Consider the following 7,672-nt stretch of genomic DNA (forward strand, 5'->3'; position numbering starts at 1 on the left):
ATTCAGAGTTTTACTATGTGTAACACATATTCCTCCCCCTCAAAAAAATAATATTTAAAAATACCTTTCAATGGCTCTGCTGTTCATTTAAGATGAAATAATAGATCCTAAGTAAAGTGATTGGAGTAACCTAACAGATCTTTAAGTATCTATGGATGAATTAGGTGACTTCAGAAAATAGAAGAGTAGAGTATATTTTCCAAGATGTCAAATTCCTGGTTAACTCTCTTCTGGAAGGGGTGAAGAGATAACACAAACAATAACTACAGCAACAATAAAAACAAAACTAATGAACAAGTAGGCAAAACAGTACTGCAGCCAGGATTCATGAGTTTATTTTCTGATTCTGATCTTTTTCTGACGGTGTGATCTATTTGGTTGAACTTAAATACATTTAAAAATGTGTTCTTGGAAAATTATACATGTGCAAAATTATACATGTAGATAATATATTCTTCTAAAACACTATGATGTTTCTTCAACAAATGATAACGGAAAAACTGGATATCTTCATGTAAAGAATGAAGTTGGACTCTTACTTTACACCATATGTCAAAATTAACTCATAATGGATCAAAGACTTAAATGTAAGACCTAAAACTATACAACTCTTAAACAAAAAAAGAAGGAGAAAAGCTTTATGACATTGGATTTGCCAATGTTTTTATGGATGTAATATCAAAAGTATAGACAACAAAAGTAAAAATAATTAGATTACATCAAAATTAAAACATCTGTGTATCAAAGGACACAATCAGTAGAGTTCAAAGGCAACTCATGGAATAGGAGAAAATTCTATTTGCAAATCATGTATCTAATAAGGGGCTAATATCAAGAATATATACAGAATTCTTACAATTCAACAATAATAAAATAAATGACACAAATAACTCAGTTGCCAAAAACTGGGCAAAGAGATTAAATAGACATGTCTCCAAAGAAGATATATAAGTGGCCAACAAGCATATGAAAATGTTCTCAACAGCACTAATCATTAGGGAAATATAAATCAAAATCACAATAAAATGTCACTTCATACCCATTAGGATAGCTAATATTTCAAAAACAATAATAACAAGTGTTGGCAATAGCATGGAGAAATTTTAACACTTGTACACTCTTGTTGGAAATGTATAATGATACAATTGCTATGAAACAATATGGACGTTTCTAAAAATTTTTAAAATACATTTTTTCATATGATCCAGCAATTCTACTTCTTATACACATTCAACAGAACTGAAATCAGAATCTCAAAAAGATAATTGCACACCCATATTATAGCAACATTACTATAGACAAAAGGTGGAAGCAACCCAAGTGTCTATGGATATATGAATGCATAAACAAAATGTGGTATATTCATACAATGGAATATTATTCAGACTTAAAAAGGAAAGAAATTTTGATGCATGTTACACCATGGATGGACCTTCAGGACACTATGCTAAGTGAAATGAGCCAGCCATAAAAAGAAACACTGTATGATTTCACTTCTTTGATGTACCTAGAGTAATCAGATTCATAGAAACAGAAGGTAGAATGGTGATTGCCAGGGGCTATGTGGAGGACAAACACAGAGTTGTTGTTTAATAGTATGAAACTGTAATTTATAATAACAAAATATATTTGGTGTTTGTCCCATTTCTGGCATACAGTTCCAAAATTCCTCATTTCCTAAGTGATAAGAGCAACAGAGCAACTTTTTTATTTTAATATTTAGTCTTTTGTCCTCAATTCCTGAATGACTGCAGAGCCAGTAAAGATGAAAGGAACATCTTTTGTGATTCATAACAAGCCCCTTTCAACCAGTTTATGTTAATGAGGTGACTGTTTGAAAGTTCCTCAGAATGAGAGGCTAGTTGCCAGGGGCACTAACAAGTGATTAGAGGGTTGGAACATTCAGCTCCACCCCTTGACTACCAGGTAAAAAAGAGGGCCTGGAGATTGGGTTCAATCACCAGTGGCCAATGACTTAATCAGTCACACCCCTGTAATGAAGACTCAAAAAAAAAATTCCTAAAGTAAGGAGTTCAGAGGTTCAGAGAGCTTCTGTTTTGGTGAACATGTGGAAGAGCTGGGAGAATGGCACACCAGGAGGGTATGACACTGTGTGCCCCTTCATTCACACCTTTCCCTAGCCATCTTTCATCTGGATTTTCCTAAATTGTATCCATTTATAATAAACTGGTAATCTAGTAGTAAACTCTTTTACTGTGTTTTGTGAGCTGCTTTAGCAAATTGTGAACCTGAGGAAAGGGTTGTGGGAATCTCTGACTTACACCCAGTTCATTGTAAGTACAGGTGCCCACCTGGACTTCTGGTAGATGTATGAATAGGGGCGGGGGTTTTGGTCTTCTGACACAGGCCTTAACCTGTGGGATCTGATGCTAACTCCAGATACTGCCAGAACCGAATTGAATGGTAGTATACTCATTTAGTGTCTGCAGAGAATTAGAGAATCGCTAATTGTGGGGAAAACTCTACTTATCTGGTATCAGAAGTAGTGTTTTGAGAGTGTTGAGGAGAATTAGGTTTTTCCTTTGCAAATGGGTGTAGGTTCAATCTTGCAAAATGAAAAAAATTCTGGAGATTAGTTGCATAACAATGTGAATGTACTTAACACTACAGAACTGTACACTTAAGAAGTCGAACATGGTAAATTTTACGTAACATGATTTTCCCACAATTGAAAAAAATTCTATGACACTAGCTAAAAGGGTAAAACAGTATCAAAATAAATAATGACAAAATCTTCTTTGAAACCTTGAAACCAAAAAGTTTAAAATTAAAATGGTACAAATTGTCACATTGACAGCTATATTATCAAAGTTGTTCCTTTCCTTAGCCTTTAAGAGATATAAAATTTTGGCTTAAATACCCAGTTTAAAAAACTCAACAGGGGACTTCTCTGGTGGCTCAGTGGTTGAGAGTCCACCTGCCGATGCAGGGGACACAGGTTCGTACCCTGGTCCGGGAAGATCCCACATGCCGCAGAGCAGCTAGGCCCGTGAGCCATGGCCACTGAGCCTGTGCATCTGGAGCCTGTGCTCTGCAACGGGAGAGGACACAACAGTGAGAGGCCCGCGTACTGAAAAAAAAACAAAAAAAAATCTCAACAAATAGAAGTTAATGCATTATATGCTATTTTATTCTAAAAACTAGTTTTCTTTAAATTATCTAACTTCTATAATACAATTTACCTGAATTGACAATCCTCCTATATAAAAGAAAACATAGCTTACTGAAATGATATTTTTCAACTTTTAAGTGAAACAAGTATTTGAATCATCTTATTTAAGTTACTGGCTCTATTGCTTTCAATAGTAAGCATTACTAAGGTCACCATTTTGTCTAAAACAATAGGGGTACTAAGGGATTCATATTAATATAGCATATTCCCATAAAACTAGCTTAAATTTGAAGCTGAGATGATTCAAAAAAAGGTGTGGGGTGCGATTAAGTCATTCTGATTCCCATGTTTGGATATTTTTGCATTTTGGAAACTATGATTACCTTATGGTAATAAAAATCCTAGTTTCATAAAACAGACAATTATATTATATATACATAGTAAATGCAGCATAATAAGCCCCCACAAATTATCTAAATATAAAATAAAGTTTTATTTTTGTCTTGAACTGTACATGAACTATACCATAAAAGAAAGAAAAATGCATCATTAAGTCTTTCTAGTCTTAGTCCATTAGGTTTGGTCTATGATTTGTTTTAAACTCATTACATAGTATATGTTCAGATTTGTTTTCAAAATCTCTTCCATATATAGAGGGAGGAGATCAAAGTGTCTTGAGATGCAATAAAACCTACATCTTATTTGTTGTGCACTATTCAACTATTAAAACAAAATTTCTTTTTTTCTATTTTAACTTACCCAGTTACTGTATTAATATCTAAGTTGTATTTATAACAAGAAATATTATTACAAGAAATGTTAGCCAAAAGGTTTCCTTTTCAACCTTTAAGTCACAGCTATGTAATATTTTAGAGGTTGCAAAAATGTAGCACACACATTTTTTATTTTGCTTTGGTAGATCATTATTTCATGTTACTACAAAGTTTTCATAACTGTGGTTTGTAATAACAGCAAAATATTTAATAATGTAATTACTGCTCAAATACTTGAGCGGATGTGAATTATTTAACCACCCAGTACTTTAATACTAGTAGTTACATCTTCTGATTGTTGATAATAATGTGTATTTAAGTAAGCATATCCTTTTGTATTTTACTTGACATTGGTGTAAATTCAACCCAGTCATTATTGGTGGTTCTATGTGAAGGGTTGCCTAATACACCAGGATGTATCTCATCTTTGCAATCTTTGTTGAAATGGGGGTTTTTCTTTCCGAAAATGTTCTTCATAATTTTCAATAACTCTAATCATTTTAATCTATTATCTTTCCTTTTTCCTGGGGTAAATATCTTACATTTGTCCTGTCTGTCACAGAGATGGTTTTTCTGAGGTTTCTGTTTTGCATTTTTCTGCTTCAAAAGTAACATAAATTTTATTATTGCATAGCTGGTTTCATTATAGTCTTATTTCATTACTCTGACATTTATTTCCTCTCTATTGTATAGCTTAATTTCACATCTATGTCTCTTTAATAAACTTTTATTTTATGATGGCTTTAGATTTATGGAAAAGTTGTGAAGATGGTACCTAGAGTCCCCATGTAACTGCGCCCAGTTTCCCCTGTTATTAACATCTTACATCAGTATGATTCTTTTGTCACAGTTAGTGAACCAATATTAAAACATGACAGTTAACTGAACTTCATGCTTTATTCAAATTTCCTTATTTTTACTTATTGTCCTCTTTTTGTGTGTACTAGAATCCTATCCAGGATGACACATTATATTTAGTTGTACTGTCTCCTTAGGCCCCTCTTGGCTGTGACAGTTTCTCAGACGTTCCTTGTTTATGATGACCTTGACAGTTTTGAGGAGAACCGGTCAGATATTTTACAGAATGTCCCTCGAATAGTTTTGTCTGATGCTTTCCTCATGATTAGACTTGGGTTAGGTGTTTTTTGGAAGAAACCTGCAGACATATACTGCAAATTTCATCACATTATATATATGGCACATACTATCATATGAGTTACTATCATTGATATTAACCGTGATCATATGGTGATGTAGTGTTTGACAGTTTTCCCCACTCTAATGTTCCCCCTCCCACTCCTTTACATACTGTACTCTTCAGAGGAAAATCGCTACGCACAGCCCACATTTAAGGAAGGGGGAAGTTGTGTTTGTTCTACCTTCTTAAGGGTGGAGTATCTACACTTATTAAATGGAATTATTCAACACTGAACAATCTGCCTCTTCTCCCTCATATATTTATTCAATAGTTTACTTATAACTGTATGGATACTTATTTTATACCTTGAATATGTATGTGTTTTATATGAATGTTATTATATTTTGTTGTAACTTTTCTTTTCACTAATAATATATATTTTTTCATGTCAGTTATCTAGATTTTCCTTTCATTTTGTTTGTTGAATTTTATTTAATACTAGATTTTACTGACTATAAGATGTATTTTTCAATGTTTTAGAATTTCTGAAGTAGAGATGCTTTAAAATTGATAGTATCTTATACTCACCATAAGCCTGGGGAGTTTGTTTCATATTTGCCACTGCCTATGCCCATAAATACTTGGTGAAAGACATTCATATTTTTATTACTTCACTTGAATTTTGCCATGATTGGTACAACCTGTGCTGAGTTTAACATTCCATAGACTTCAAAATGCTTATGCCGTGATTTGGCATTAATTTAAATGTTATTTTCTATGTAGAAAGCCATGGACACAGACGGCAAAATGTAATAAAATAACTATTCATCATTGTAAATAATATTTCACATTCTTTTTAAGAAAACACAACAAAATTCTCTTTAGGAGCTAAGAAAAGGAGATACCTACAGTAGATAATATCAACTGTGTTACTGAGAAATTAGTACAAGTTTGACTTTCACATTTCACATATTGCAAATTTATATATATATAAAAATAGATGATAGATAGATAATCCCTTATAATTGTTGAAATAAATTTCAAAGTAAATAGAATGTAACTGACATTGTTACATTAATTGTTACATCACCTGGACATGTTCAAGGGTCATAAAGAACTATATTAAAGGCATTTTCACATTTTAATTGAATATTTTTTAATTTTTTAAGAAATTTAACTAATTTTTAATTCAATTTAACTTAATTTTTTGATTGCATATAATATAATGATTTAATATAATAAGGAAATTAATCTATAATGATATTTTTAACCATTTATGTCTTTTACATTTTGATTATTTGGTTATTATGCCTCATTCTTCATTGAACACCTTTCCACATGCCTCCTTGTTCATTTGTTCATGTACTTCTCCTGGATAGATATCAAGGGATAGAACTGATGGTCATAGGATACACACACTTAAAAATTAGTGCTGTTATATTTTTCTCGAAAGTGCTCATAAAAATATTTTAGTTTTATCAGGAGTGTATGGAACTATAATTTCTCTATTCCCTTGAAAACATATATTATAAAAAGTTAAAATTTTCCAATTTTAAACACAATAAGTGGTATGTCAACATAGTTTTAACTTGTAATTAATTTGCATTTTCAGTTACTATTCTTTTACTGTTTGCATTAGATGTTTCCATCCTCAAAACCATGATGATGGGGAAGAGAGAAAGTGACAAAAATTAGGCACCATTTGATGAGCACTGGGTTTCATTTCTCTTGGTTTTCAGAATTGTGATGTAGTAAATAGTGTAAATGTCTGACATTCTGGGGTGGTTCCAGACTAGGGCCATTCCCAAGTGACCAAGGCATTTGTGTTATGGGGAAACAAGATAGGAGATAATCTTGGAAACGTAAATCAGTACTGAATTGTGAAGTGCATTTTAAATTCTACCAAGAAAATTGTATTTTATTTTTAAGGAGCAAAAGATATTTAAGCCTTTAAGCATGTAAGTGACATGATCTGAATGGCAGCATGGAAGATAACACTGGCCATACTATGGACATGGATGATAATAAATAAAGTTAAGGATATGTAAATAGTCACATAGGAATGTATTTATGAAGAAACTATAGTTATGGAGAGGTTTTTGTAGATTTATAAATTGAAGGTTACTGCCCAGATAAATGTGTGAAGAGAAAGGAGAAGGAAAAGAGTCAGGTATGACTGAAAATATCCTTGCATGGGCAACTGATGTTTTATTCAAAATCAAATGTTAAAGACATACATAGGACACAGCATTACAGAAGTCATAACAGAGAAAATATCCACTGACTGACAGCCAATACTAGATTTAATTTACCTATTTAAATTATCCAGGAGACTACCTGCCATTAAATTTTTTTTACGGACCAGATTTGATTATATAGTTACAATAAGAGAGTGGGTTCATCTTGTACTCTTACCAGAGTACAGATAGCAGTACCTTATGTCAGTGGAATCAATTGTGGACAGAGATGAGCTCCAAGTTTATCATGAATTAATGCAGTAGATGTGACAGTCATAATATAAAGTCATTCTATTGGACTTGTCTTGGGGGGGTCATTCCTCAATCATGACCAGGTTTAGCAGGGTTCTTCCTGGGTCCCTGATGAGCTAAATCTATAACTCCCAATCCC

This window comes from Orcinus orca, chromosome 13, assembly GCF_937001465.1.
Source record: "Orcinus orca chromosome 13, mOrcOrc1.1, whole genome shotgun sequence".
Lineage (NCBI taxonomy): Eukaryota > Metazoa > Chordata > Mammalia > Artiodactyla > Delphinidae > Orcinus > Orcinus orca.